At 44.5% G+C, this 15,354-nt stretch overlaps 1 long non-coding RNA gene across 2 annotated transcripts; it reads right to left on the reverse strand.

Annotated features, from left to right (window-relative positions):
• Window positions 1-4,034: 4,034 nt before the first annotated feature.
• On the reverse strand, window positions 4,035-13,738 carry LOC138569645 (uncharacterized). Of its 2 annotated transcripts, none has more exons than XR_011303285.1 (3): window positions 13,591-13,738; window positions 6,698-6,767; window positions 4,035-5,824 (listed from the first exon to the last, which is right to left on the reverse strand). It is a non-coding gene; the product is annotated as an uncharacterized lncRNA (long non-coding RNA). The 2 variants fall into 2 exon arrangements; XR_011303284.1 differs by having other exon boundaries at window positions 4,035-6,390.
• Between the last annotated feature and the right edge of the window lie 1,616 nt (window positions 13,739-15,354).

Below are 15,354 nucleotides of genomic sequence, written 5' to 3' on the forward strand. Positions count from 1 at the left end.
AGAAGGCAAAAGTAAAGAGCAAGGTTGTTAGGTGCTTCCAGGATCGGAAATGGTTCTCCCCACATTTCAGAGAGGCAGGGAGGCTGTTCCAGAGGGAGGCGCCAGCCCAAAGGAAGATATCTACCCCTAACCCGTTGCTTGGAGAAGCGAATAACCCTCATGGAGTTGGAGGTGGAGGATAAAAGAGCCTGAGTAGCAAGATATTTTCGAAGATAGAGTTGGAGGTACTATGGTCCAAGTCCCCAGAAGGCCTTGTGGACAATGCAGAGGAACTTGAACTTGATCCCTGCAGCCACTGGGAACCAATGGAGAGATTTCAGGGCTGGAGGGATACGATCCCTGGGCTTGAGGCCAAGGACAAGTCTTGCAGCCCTATTCTGGATGAGTTGCAGAGGGCAGAGAGTAGAGGCAGGCAGATTTAAAAGGAGGCTGTTTCAGTAGTCCAGCCTAGAGAACCAGAGCTCTGGAGACAGTGAGCTTCTGGGGGAAGGTAAAGAAAGGAAGAATACCTCTGAGGAGCTGCAGCTGGTAATTAGACTGCTTAGAGACATTAGAGATATGAGGAGAGAAGGAGAGTGTGAAGTCGAAGATAACCCAGAGGTTCTTAACCTCACAGGTGGGAGCAGGAAGAGGGCTAAGGGAGGCCAGCCAGAGAGTGACAGGAAAGGAAGGTGTAGGTGAGCCTTTGAGGAGAATCTCCGTCTTTCTGAAATTCAGGCAGAGATCATTGGCGCGCACCACTCCTGGATTGCAGACAGGCAATTTGAGATGAGAGAGGGAGAAGAGGCGGCAAAGGGGAGTCCGAAAATTAGCTGAATGTCATCCGCATATCACTGAAAGCTGGAGCAGAGAGCAGCAATGTGGTGGGTGAGAGGTGACAGATATTGGTTGAACAGCCAGTGGAAAGGTTAGACCCCTGTGGAACATCACATGAGGAGATAGAGGAGAGAAAGGACCCAAGTTGGACCTGGGAGGGTCGGTCCGAGAGGAAAGGGCCAGGGCGTGGTCAGTAATACCCAGGTTATCACAGAGCCGGTTGAGCAGGATGGCATAGTTGACCATGTCAAAAGCAGATGAGAGATCGAGTAAGATGAGGACAGAGGAGTGATTAACATCAAGGTTAGAGTGCAGGTCTTCATGGATATTCAGGAGTGCAGTTTCAATGCTTCTGGCCGCTCTGAAGCCAGACTGATGGTCATGGAGAGAACCAACAGATTCAGTGTGAAGATTAAGCTGGGAGATGGCCAGCTTTTCCAAGAGTTTGCGCAGGAAAAGAGAGGTTGGCTGAGGGTTTCTTGAGAAGAAGGTACACAAGAGAGTGCTTAAGGGAGGAAGGGAAGGTTCCAGTGGTGAAAGAGTGATTGCAGAAGTCGGCCAAGGCTGGAGCGAGTGTGTCAATGTGGTCCTTGATGGTTTTGGAAGAACAGGTAAGAACCTGTTTTGACAAGACCTTCATAGATCGGACTTGTCTAGACACCTTATCAGGGTTGAACAGAGGAAAGACAGAGAAGGGAGGAGGAGAGGTGGCCACAGGGAGGCAGGAGGTAAAGGAGAGAGTAGAGGGAGAAGGAGGAGAGTATGAGAAGGTGGACAGGAATTCCTGGGTTTTAGAGATTAAATCAGAGGTGAGGCCCATGCAGAGGACCTGGGAGGGGACAAGAGAGGTAGAGACTGCAGCAGGATTGACAAATCCTTGCAGATTTTAAAGCGTACGGCTGAGTAGCAGGCTTGGATGTGAGCTCTCTTCTTAGTGAGGACAGAGAGTCGGTATTGCCTTTGGATCATTTTGTCAGAGGATGCACACAATGCCAGCCATTTCCTCTAAGCAACCCTGCACTTGCGTTTAAGGGTGACAAGGTCTGAATTGTACCAGGAGTTGCACTTGGCTTTGGGCTTCAGGCGGATCCTCATGACAGGGGCAAGTACGTCAAGAGTAACAGAGATAAAAGAGTGCAGCATGGGAATGGGTGTGTCAGGATGTGTGTCAGCCAGAGGTGGAGAAGGGGGAGAGAAGGTGATGGCTAAAGCCTCAACTGACACATGCTTCATGGATTGGATGACCAACAAGGTGGGTGGCAGGGTCTGGGTTGGCTCAGCCTGAGGGGTAGAGAGAGAGAGAGAGAGATGAGAGGAGAGGAGAGTAGAGGAGAAAGTGATCCCTCCAGTAGAGAGGAGTGGTGAGAGGGTTGGAGAGGGGGAGGTGTGAGGTGATCAGAACATCCAGAGTGTGCCCTGCAGAGTGAGTCAGGCCAGATGGAAAAATAGAAAGAGACGGAGCATCACAGAGGTCGTGAAAGAGTCCAGAGGAAAGACAGGAAGCATCCAGGTGGATTGTAAAGTCTCCAAGGTGGAGGAGTTGACTGGACAGGGCCAGGAGGGAGGCGAAGAGGTCTGCCCACTCGGAGAGGAAGGAGATGGTCTGACCAGGTGGCCGGTAGATAGTAGCCACAATGAGAGAATGGGCAGGAGAGAGAGAAAGCCTGCAAGCAAGGCATTCGAAAGAGGAGTAGGCCTGCATAGGAATGATAGAGCAGGAATCCACTCAGGGAAAATCAAAGCTACACCCCCACCAGAACGGTTGGATCTAGCCGCAGAGAGAATCTTGTAGCCATCAGGGAGGAGAGTGTCAAAGCTTGTGTGAGAGCTGTCCGTGAACGATGTCTTGGTGAGACCAAGGACATCAAGGTCGAGTTCTTCCAGGAGACGGCAGATGTCAGAGGAGTGTTTGACAGCTGAGTGAGAGTTGAGAGTGGCAATATGGTGAAGGTTGCCACCCTTGAAAGACTTCCAGGGAGGGCTACAAATCAGAGGTACTCCCTGCGGAGATGTAGAAGGATCCCGAGGTAGGGCAGAAGAGGAAGGAGAGGAGGACAAGGCAGCCAAGGAGGAGGATAATGGCGCCAGAGAGGTGGCACAGGAAAGTGGATAGGAAGCAGAAGGAGGGAGAGAAGGGACATCAAGAGAGGAAAGGAAACTGATAAGGTACGGGAAGCAACTATCAAAGAGGAGGAGGTTGTCCTGAGGGCCTTGGACCAAGACGGTGTCATTCAGGTAAATATTAATGATGACCTTAAAGGAGTGGAAGGGGGCATGAAGGGCCTCCCATTGGGTACCACCATTAATGGGAGAAGAAGAAAAAGGAGAGAGCAGGGAGACCATATGAAGAGTCCATAGGTTAGGCGAGATAATGACAAAGAGGGTGTCGGTGAGAGTCGTCTGGAGGAAGCACTGGTATAGGTATCAGCGCTAGGGAGGCCTGGTTTGGAGACCAGGATATCCTTTTTGAACGTCTTCCTACCAGACTTGGTGAGAAGGGCAAGATAGTCAAAAGAGAATCAGTTTGAGAAGATAGGAGAAACAGAGAGCACCATATAGGATGTGAGGGAAAGGGGAGAGAGGAAGAGGGGTAGAGGTGGGGAGTGGGAAAGGAACAGTGGGGGGAGACACTGGGGGTGCAAACAGGTGAGATGGAACAAGACAGGACAAATAGTAAATAATTAAACTGAGAGAGATGAAGAGCTTGTCAGGAAGAGCACCACAGAACACAAGGCAGTAAGGTGAACAACAATCAGGTTGCCAGGACATCAAGAAAAACAGAGCTGTCGAAGAAAGGAAACCAAGACGAGGGAAGAGCACAGCAGAGCACAGAGCAATACAGAGCAAAAACAGAGCAGTCGACAAAAGAAACCTATGAGAAGAAAGAGTACAGCAGAACACAGAGAAATACACTGCAAAAACAGAGCAGTCGATGAAGAAAACCAAGAGGAAGGAAGAGCACAGTGGAACAGAGAGCAATACACCAAAGCACAAGGAAGCGGCTGGGAGGAGGAATAGGGCAAGTGGTAAGCGAAGGTAAGACCCGTGGGGGAGCAAGGACGCTAGGGGGCGCATGGGTGCTGGTGGGCTAGAGAAGGGAGGGCACGAGGCACACGCAATTGTAAATCAGGGTCCTACCACCCTCTCTCTCTGGGCACTGGCATCTCTGGGCAAGGAAGGCACTCTGGAGCAAAGCAGGACACTCAGACGACATCAAGTTCCAAACGACATCAAGTTTTATTTTCTTCCAGGCAGGACAGAGCATACAGCTTCCACAATATCTCTGGGACTCTGCAAATCTCTCTTAGTAAGACCTGCCTTTTATACACTTCTTGGTTGGCTCAGCTCCCTATTTATGATGCAGAACACTCTCATTGGTTCAGGCACTCCAAAACTAGCCCCTTCCTCCTCTAGGGTTGTATGACTGGGCTGCCAATTCACAGAAGCTCCCATGTCATACCTATATCTGTAACTGATTACAATTTTGTGTGCTGTACCTGACCTTTAAAATGGGAACGTTACTGACGTCAATCCTGAGATAATCGTAGCACCAGCATCATGGTTTCCTGTCCCAGAGGCCCAAATATGGGCATCGCCTGTGCCTTCTCTGCTAATTGAAACAGCTGCATGCAACACTCACTGTCTTCCCTTGAATGATACCTCGCTCCCACGGCTCATCACTGTCAAGATTAGAGATAGGAAGCCCAGACACCATGTCCTTGACTTCTGAACTCTCACTGAACTACCATGAGGTAATTATTTCATTGTTTCAGCATGGTGTTACAAGAATTCACTTATTTGTATGCCCAGAATCCATTTTAGAGTGTCTGACTTTGTCCCAAATCCAAAATGGCTGATCCCTTATGAAATGCCTGACCAACCCAATCCTTCCTTAAAACAAAGTACATGCTCCGATTTCAATCTAGTTGTTTAGTACATCATGATAAGCAGGTACTACTTAACGTACCTTCTATCGCACAATTCATTTCTAGACATTCTGACTCCATAAAATAGATCATCCTCCAAAGCGCCTTTCTGCAAAGCACTACATTTCTGATTTCTACAACATTTAGAGTCATTGATCACCCCAACAAGTTATCTACGCTCGGTTTGAGGGGGAGTGGGTCTATCTCCATTACATTCAGTTTGAGGGGCAGGGGGTGCAGGTCCCTGTACACTCCCCCCTCAGTATAGTATTTAGTCATCTACTCAATGCATGCAACTACAACCATGTCCACCCTCCTCAGCCTTCAATGTACCTACACATCTCTGACCTAATCACCCTTTTCTACAAGATTATTTACTTTAACCTGAGAAGTATCCTAACACATTTCTACAATGTCAGTACTAACACATTATACTCTCCTAGTCTAAACATGTATGTGTCCCTAAAACTAGTTGTATTTACTTTTGTCTGCGCCCCACCTCCATTGCCCAATTTTACTTTAAACTAGCTATATGCCTCAGATAATTTTACAGCCACTATGATACTCAAGAGATAGTCAAGCTTTGAGGTAACCCATTAGCCCATTCGTCATACAGTGTTCACATGTGATATATATATACTCCACATGTTTTCCATCGCTCCCACCCCACAACATCTTTTCCTTGCTCCCATTGTCTTTCCCATGCATATTTTCAGTGTCCAAAATGTATTTTTCTTCTCATCAATACATCTTCCACTTGCATGTTTTTCCACCCGACTCATCTCGGTTTAGCATCCACGGATCGTCTGTCCTGTTGAATTTGTCCTCTTTTTTGGGCTGCATTGCAGCAAGTTCTTAGGTCCTTTCATCCAAAGGCTGTTGCTCTCACATTTTAGTGTCTCCTTTTTCCATAGAGCACTTATATTCAAAGTTCCATTTAAAAGTCACAAGCGGGCATTTAGCTAGGGAAAACAACTTTGAACAAATGTGATTTATGATTGGGCATGTGGTTGGGTTCCTCAGTGACTTCTCTCTTTAGATGCTGCCAATTGTCTGAGTCACATAGGTCCCTCGTTGTCCACCTGTAATATAAAACTGAATGAGTTTCCTTTGATAAATAAGTATGTCTCTATCATCAATACATTTCTTAAGTGTTCTGTCAAAAATTCTCCTACCTTCAGACCAAAACTGGATTTAAACAACACTTTCTGAACATCCCTGCTTTCTAGAAAAACTAGATTCAGACATTTTCTGGACATCCCTGCCCCCTAGACAAACTACATCAGACAATTTAGTTCTTTGCATACCAAAGCTACTTATTCTCTCCCTTTTTAATCCCTCTTCACATTAATTCTACTGTATGATAAGCCTGCTGGAACCTGATTTGTTTACAATAAACATATTCAGTTGTGCCTATATTTTTTGTCAATAAATACATTTGCCTGTCTCATTTTCTCTGCCCTTATTTTTATGGGCCTTCAGGGGACATACTTATCTTAACCCTACATAAACATACTCAGATGTAGAGACACTTAAAACATTTAAACAATATATTGTTGTAATAATTAAGAAGGCACATCGTCGTCTTCTCCTGGGTGCATCTGCATCCGTAGCAGAAGAGGATGCCATTTGCAAGGATCCCTGTTCTCTGTTGAGAATCGAAATAGAGAAAAAAGTCATTCGGGTACTGGCAAGTGGGTAAAGTTTCTTTCTGACCTAACTTTTTTCTCCTTTCTGCTAATAAAAAAAATGTTTTCTTGCAGTCATTTCTCACTATTTTCAGCACATTTAACTTAAAGACTTCCCCTGACTAGTTGGTGCACATACGAATTTCGATAATTTTTCTTTAGGCCTGGACATTATTTGAACCTTTTCTTCTTTTTTTCTCAGCTAAGCTGTAAATGCTTCATTTTGCTTTGCTGCATGTGCTTCCCACTTTGCTGTAAATACTTCACCTTTCCTTCGTCATCTTGCTTTCGAATTATGTTGGACCATAGTCATTATCTTCTGTGCTTTGTTTTCATCCTGTTGAGACAAAATAAAACATTTTGCGGCACATTATTCCCTTTACCCCACTACTAATTTAGTCTACCCCTGTTTTTCTACACTATGGCACCAATTCTTACTATGTGCCTTCCCATTCTGTCATAAAACTACATTGTTTGACTTTTCTAAACATTTTTATACACTCGTCAAGTCTATCCCCTTTGGCGTCCTACCAAAAAATAAAAGAGGTTACCCACCTTCAATTTGACTTCTTCTATGTCCTACGTTTGTCTGAGGTGGCCATGCTTGCATCTACATGTTGCTCTACTCACACCTAATTGCACCTATCTTTGGAACAAATGGCTACATACTTGAAACACTGTGGGCCTCATTACAAGTCACCCGGTATGGAAATAACGGTGGCGTTAAACCCGCCGCCACCGTTGTTTGCATACCGGGTGATCTCGAGTCCTGCAGGCGGAGGTGTCATTTCCACCAGGTCTGACCTGGCGGGTTTAACACCGTCCGCCTGCTGGCAGACGTGGAAACACCGGCACCATCACGAGATGGTGCCGGTGTTTCCATGGTCCCCATTCCCATTGAGTCCTATGGGTTCTATGGGACTCAATGGGAATGGGGATTTACCGAATTCCGCCTCCGGAATTCCTGGGTCACCGCGGTTGTAATGCCACGCTAATTACGGGAATCACAGAGGCGGGATGGTAATACGAGTCCGGCAGTAACCGAGCCGGAAAAACCTGGGTCCTCTTACTTTTAATAATGATCATCTGTGTGTTCATACCCTGTGGTGTGAACTAGTACTTACCTCTCTTTTTTCTTTTTTTTTCTCCTTATTCACTAACACATACCTGTGTCATAATATACTGTCTCTTTCCCTATCAAGGCCATGCAGACATTCCTCCTATGTTCATGCAAGGACCATGATTTTCATCTGTAACATAAACCAACATTGTTACAAACACTCAGAAAATTGTATTTTACTTACCATTTGTATGTTCTCTTTGAATTGGCTCTATACAAAATTGTCCTTGTCTAGTTAACCCAATTTGGTCAATCACACCTCTTTCTGGTTCTCCATTAATCTCCTAATTCCTTTTTATTGCGTCACGCAATTTTTTTCAATTTTGGCTTTTAGTCTTCATTGATGCTGTTTATTATTTTTTTTTTTAGAATATTTGCTTCTTTTTATGCCGCGTTTGATTTTTCTGCCCATTAATTCACTCATCCAATCATTTCTTCATTCATTTTTCCATTAATTCAATTTTTTTTATTTATTTCATCCAAATGACGTCAATTTTTTTAAACTGAGCTCTTTACCCTAATACTGTATGAAAGAAATTATTTGTTTTCATCTTCTCATAATTCATTTTTCTGGACCCATGACAAAAACCCCAAAGTCTACCTAGCATTTTTGACACTCAAATTTTTGAAAATGTATACTGGATACTGCTACATTATTTTCAGATGTACTAAAATGTTTCCTTTTCTTTCCTTTTAATGTGTAATGTTCCTAAAGGAAGCACCACTTCATACTCCATTAAACCCTATCTAGATACATCACCACCCATGACGTTATTTAACCTAGACTTTTTTGTGAGAACCATTACTATCCTCCATGATCCATTTTTGTTATTCACTCCTTGGTCATTTGCCATGTTTCCTTACTCCATGGCTGTTTCTAGTTCTACGGAGGTCATCTGTCCCCCTGGCCCCCTCTTGTTCATAAATATCCATGGTCTGACACTAAATTCACCAAATACTCTCACCGCCTTTCCACTAGGTCACACAGTTATCTTTACTACTGTGCTTTTGCTACAACAATAAAACCCCTGGTTTCTACCAGAAACGTCTCAGCGGGCCTTTTGGTGTACACATGCTACTATGGACGGACCCATATTCAAATGGTGCATTCCTAAAAAAAAAACACTCTACCTTAATCAGCTAAATAACATCTTCATGTTTAGGTTTTTATCATCCAATCCTTTCCTCAAACACCAGCAAGTGCCTTTTGTAGATATACCAAAAACTCATCATAACACAATTCTTCACTTGGCAAAAAACTACATTTATAGTCTTCAATTAACATCCACAATTCTCCTACTATTCATTCACCACTTTTCTGTCTTTGCTGCATGGACATACAGCCCCAATGTCTACCACTAGAACAGAAATTGTTCTCCCTCTGCCATATTAATTCTTGACATTCTTTGAGACCTAGTGCCACTAACAATTCTGAACGCATCACGTCACCCTGTGAGGCCATCCCACTGTGAATGCATGCATACCCTTGTACTTGTGGAAACATTTCTCCCTTTTTTTAAAACAACACTTTCACTCCTGCATGTATATTCCGTGTTAGCACATTGCTGAGCCTGCATGTGGGCTCATTTACTTGCCCTCTGCAGGAAATCTGTTTTGCATCTTTCCTAAACTGCTGTATTTGCTGCACTCCCAACGCGTATACCTAATACAATGTCTGATCCTGGGCGAAACCCTTCCTTGTCTTGTGAGCTATACACTAGGGGGTGTGCTGTCCCACCTCTTGAAAATTGCCAATTTCTGCACAAATCCTTGGCTCCTACACATGCGTGCAAGGTGCTCTAACATACCTCATGTCCAACCTGCAGGAAGTCTCCTAATTTGCTATTCCTGCATGTTTTGGCTATCATTCTGCATATTTTGAAACCCACCTTAGTTACTCTGAAAATGTCCCCAATTATTCTGGATGCCTCTATCTTGAAAGCTTCCCCTATCTTGTAGTATGAATCCATTATTACTTTGATCAAACTACCTTTTGGTTCTTCACCTGCGGCATGCGTGCTGCTTACTGTGAACCTGATTTATCTCCACTAGTCAACATTGCGCCTTCAATGGTGTATTAGGATAGTCTTTTATGCACTGACTTTGCCTCTTCACTTTCCTAGTATTGTCTTTGGTGCAATTCTTTTTTTGCAAGAGTTTGCAATAATGCACAATGGTCAGCTACATTTCTGACTACGGTTTTGCCCCCATACCCACTAACCTCTTGAGCTGCTTCTGTAACGGGTCCGGCAGCCCTTGGCATGCTATATGATAGAACACAAGTATATATTTCCCCCAAGCCTTGCATGACTCCAAGGCCCACTGCTCTTGGAAATTCTGAATGTAAACAAGCAGATCTTCCCCTTCCTACATCTTTTTTGTCATTATAGCTCCCATATCGGACGTGTCTGGATACAGTACCCTAAGCGCTTTCCAGACTGCCACTTTTCAGTTATTGAATGGTGCTCCGTCATGAGCAGTGTTAACCGTAGTAACACCAGCATACCCTGCTCTAGACCAAACGTCATCAGCTCTCTCTCCTAGGATGGCAATCAGGAGACCCTTAATGTCCCCTATAGCCAGTGTATTTCTCCCTGTCATCTTTTCTAATTCATGTATCCATTTCCCAGCAACAAAAATTGGACTTGTGATTTTACACCTTAAATTATCCTTACCCATCTGGGGTCAAAGCATATATTATGGCCCGGCTCCTCTCTTTCTTTAACAAAAGAAACTTGTGAAATCCCAAACTCACATTTACCTCATCTCCCATCGTTTGTCTATTCAAGGCAGGGACAAATGTTCTTCTCCACCTTCTACCTGGCAGCGACCTTAGCCTGCTCACATAAGGCGCAAGTTCCAATTCTGAACATGGGACTGCAAACTTCCCTCATGCCTACATGCATTACCTCCCTCTTCCTCACGGAAGGTTCCTCTGTCCTAGTCTGGCATAACCTGTCCCCAACTCATGTGTTTCTTCCCATTTCAATTTCTATTTTAAATCAACCTATCTATAGACAAGGCTCTCATGCTTGAAGTAGAACAAGCCTCTCATTTTTATTTTATTCTGCATTGGCGCAAGCTGTTGATTCCAAAGCCTGCCAGCGATGCACTCACTTGTCTGTGATTTCGAATTTTTTCCCATTACTACTAAATATTTTCTCTGTTTGATCAGCTTTGACATTCGCAAGACTTTCCTCGAGCCAGCACAGAATGTGCGGATATCTGCCACATTCTTTTCCTGTGACCTCAACACTACTCGCACGTTTCCTAAACTGCTTTCTTATATAGTTTAAACAGCTTTTGCTTACAAATGGCAGTTAAAGTATAATTGCTGTTCTTCATTCTCGCATGCGTACTGCAAGAATCTCAGTATTTCTAAATATAAATATGCAAATCTCTGCCCTTCCTAGTTTTTCCAAAAAGGTCAGCTGTTCTCTATGTCAGCTATCATTTGAACTTTGTAAAAAACATTCTGTGTGTTCGTCGGTGTGCATGCCAGTGTTAATGCATATTCTTAAATGCAGTGTCCATGGTGCACAGATTACTTTACACTTCCATAAAATCATGTGTACCTTTGTATATGTGTCTGTATGTGTCCTTTCTCATGACAGTGCATCTACATAAATGCATGCTTTTACACTTCATGCTACCATTGTAGTGTGCTATTCTCAATCATGGCGCACATAAAACCCATGTTATTTATAAGGATAACATGCCTCCTTCTCTCCTCATGTGCAGTGCGTAACACCAAATGACCTATAAATATTTCTCACAATGCATTTATCAAAAGGCATTCATTGTCAGATAGATTTAGCATGACCAAAAACCTCCCCTCATATTTGGGACACAGCCCACATACTTTTGAAAAATGTGCTCCAATAATACAAAACAAACCAAGCTTTCCAGCTCTGCAATTTAAAACACCAGTTTTTTTCAACATCTCAATCACTTAAAGAGTTAACTTGCTCCGTCCTGCCTGACATCGGTTTCTGCATCATTTATCTACTGTCATGTTTGCCGTGCACACAATCAAAATCACATTCTTCTCAAAAGACCGTTCACTGCAATCATAAATGATCTGATTTTAACTGCTTAGGTCGTCTTCTTAATCTCTTAAGCAAAACATTCTCCATTCTCCATTAGTAACCCAGCGAGAGACAATCAGAAGACAAGAGCCATTCTCATTGGCTCTCGCCAGGTCCCTACCTGGCCGGGAATCCCTTCATCGGGATTCCAGGGCCTTTGTTCCCGGCGGGGGGCGTGGCAGCCCCTCAGCCAATGAGGAGGCTCGAAGCGGGGCCATCCCCACTCCGCGCCTCCACACGGCTGGAGGCTTCCCTCGTCCCCCGCCGCGGACACAGGTACTTTTTTTTCTCTTTTTTTCTCCCCCCTCCCACTCCTGCCCTCCCAACCCCACTTACCTTATTTTTGATCCTTTTTCAGGAGCGAACGCGCTGGGAACACTTGTGTTCCCAGCACGTCCGCTCCCGATGCCCGCCATGGAAAGGGAAAACGGACTACGTTTTCCCTTTCCATGGCGGCGGCCATTTTCTTGGTCGTTTATTTTTCTCCTGAAACGCCGCAGCGCCGAAACGCCCTAGCGTTTCAGGACAAAAAAAAAAAGCTTTTAGTGCCCCGGTCATGCAGTTTTTGCGGCCCGGGGTACTAATAGCAATAGAACCCGAGCGTCGGGGGCATTACCGTCTCAGGTAATGCCCCGGGGCCTTCGGTAAGGCCCTCGCTTCGCTCGGGTCCTTACCTATGGGCCCCGGGGCATTACCTGCGACGGTAATGCCCCTGACGCTTGGGTTCTATTGCTTAAGTAGTCCGCGGCTATCTTGGCACTATGTCAAGTTACGCACATCCAAAAAAGAAATCTCTTTCTTTGTACAAAAGTCCTGTAAAGCCAGTGTGGTTTTATACCGTTCAAAGTATGTTAAGCTCCTACAGGTGTTGACTCCATAAATATAAGAGATTAACCTTCAGCCTCCTTGTGTTTTTGTACCGCAGAGATCTCAAAGTGCCTGCGTATTTTGGAAAGCACAAATCATTCTTTCCTCAAAAAGCATATTTTTCCTTCGTTTCTGATAAACCAAGTACAAAATGTTATTGTGTGTAGTTATTTGAACAGCTTAACCTGTCTATTTTTGGTAAACACAAGTATTAACTCCTTATTTACTCGATTTTGGTTTTTCTTCATGTTTTCACCAAATATTGTATTTTTCAAACTTTTAAACAACACGCTCCAATATACTTCTGTCCATAGCATATATTTATCTCATATTTTCTCCATAATTGAACATTTTAATTTCTGTCTTGTGCCAATTATTCCTTAAACTCATTAAAATGCATTCTCTGCAATAATTCAAAATACACAAATGCACAATGCACAATATACACCACAGAATACAACACATAAAACATAACAGACAAACAAACAGACTCGACCGGTCACAAATATCTCTTATCTCTTACGATCCTTTCTATAAGACTCGTCTTGCCCCCTAAATCAATACTCCTACAGAGTTTAAATCAACCTTTTTAAGTTACGTCTTTAAGCAAACTCTTCCGCTATGGGATTTTAGGTTAAGATTTCTTATGTCATGTTCTTTAAAATGCAGGAACAGGGCAATTATATTATCGTGGTCTCTCTTCATGATACCTCTTAATTGCTTGGCCTCTCACAAGTCAATTTCTCAATAACTCAATTGCTTGGCCTCTCACAAGTTAATTGCTCAATAACTCCTTAACGCTCAATATCTTGAGTTAATTCCCATTCCATGTTACTTTTTCTAAACTACTTATATTACACTTTAAATATTTTTTGGAAGATTTCTAAAAATAAATTTGAAATTGTTTTTCTTGGGAGATTGCCAAAAATTAATTGCCTTCTCCAACCCCCATGTGCCAAGGCCCTCTCCCACGCTATCAGGCCTGCAAGACCCTTCTCTTTTAGCAATATGCAGGGGCAACTGCAGTTTGCCCCCATGTCTCTCTTTCTCTCTCCCCCTCTTTCAGGCCTCATAGCATGCTTTACCTTGTCTTCTAGGGCTTTTTGTCTTGAGGCATCCGTCACCCTCTCTCTCTGGGCATTGGCATCTCTGAGCAAACCTGGAGACTGGTTTCCAAAAGACATCAAGTTTTATTTTCTTCCAGGCAGGATACATCATACAGCTTCCACAAGATCTCTGGGACTCTGTTAAAATCTCTGAGTAAGACCTGCCTTTTATACACTTCTTGGTTGGCTCAGATCCCTATTTATGATGCAGAACACTCTCATTGGTTCAGGTACTCCAAAACAAGCCCCTTCCTCCTCTAGGGTTGGATGAATGGGCTGGCAATTCACAGAAGCTCCCATGTCATATCTATATCTGTAACTGATTACAATTGTGTGTGTTGTACCTGACCTTTAAAATGGGAACATTACTGACGTCAATGCTGAGATAATCTTAGCACCAGCATCATGGTTTCCTGTTCCACAGGCCCAAATATGGGCATCCGCTGTGCCTTCTCTGCTAATTGAAAAAGCTGCATGCAACACTCACTATCTTCCCTTGAATGATACCTCTCTCCCAAAGCTCATCACTGTCAAGATTAGAGATAGGAAGCCCAGACACCATGTCCTTCACTACTGAACTCTCAATGAACTAACATGAGGTAATTCTTTCATTATTTCAGCATTGTTTTACAGAAATTAACTTATTTGTATGCCCAGCATCCGAGTGCCTGACTTTTTCCCAAATCCTGACCAACCCAATATTTGCTTAAAACATGGTACATGCTCCGATTTGAATCTAGATTTTTTGTAAATCATGATAAGCAGGTACTACCTAACATACCTTCTATCGCACAATACATTTCTTGAAATTCTGACTCCATAAAATAGATTGTCCGCCAAAGCGCCTTTCTGCAAAGCACCACATTTCTGATTTCTACAACATTTAGAGTCATTGATCACCCCAACACGTTATCTACGTTTGGTTTGTGGGGGAGTGGGTCTATCTCCATTACATTCAGTTTGAAGGGGGGGGTGCATGTCCCTATACACGATCATGAGATGCAAGGACAGAGATGCGCAGGTGCGAACATAGCCAAGGAGGGAGAGTGCGAGGAATCCACGTGAACAAGGATTGCGAGGTAACACGCAGGCAATGGGTGCACAGGTATGACCGTGTCAAGGATGGAAGGGGGGCGGAGGGAGAGTGCAAGGAACCCATGCGATCAAGGATTGTGAGGGAACATGCGGGCTTGGGACGCACAGGCGTGAGCATGGCAGGGATGGAGGGGCGGTAAGGCATGTGCAATCACAGAATTGCAAGGGACAGCGCAGGCCGAGGACACGCAGCATGAACAGGCAAGGATGGAAGGGGAGCGGAGGCACACACACTCGAAGATTGCGAGGGACCATGCAATCAGGGGCCCGCAGTGCGAGCGGAGCCATGTATGGAAGAGGCATAGAGGCACACACAATCGAAGAATGCAGGGGACAACGCAAGTTGGGGACGCGCAGCACAAGCAAAGTCAAGGATGGCAGTGGCGTTGAGGCAACGTGATCGAAGCTAGCGAAGGACCACACAAGTCGGGGACGACTGATCACAGGATTGTGAGGGACAGTGCAGGCCAAAGGCACGCGCAATCACAGAATTGCAAGGGACAGCACAGGCCGAGGACATGCAGCATGAACAGGCAAGGGTGGAAGGGGCACAGAGACACACACACTCAAAGATTGAGAGGGACTGCTCAATCGGGGGTGGTGCAGTGCAAGCAGAGCCAAAGATGGAGGAGGCATAGAGGCACATGC

This window comes from Ambystoma mexicanum, chromosome 1p, assembly GCF_040938575.1.
Source record: "Ambystoma mexicanum isolate Mex_15411 chromosome 1p, UKY_AmexF1_1, whole genome shotgun sequence".
Taxonomy (NCBI): Eukaryota; Metazoa; Chordata; class Amphibia; order Caudata; family Ambystomatidae; genus Ambystoma; species Ambystoma mexicanum.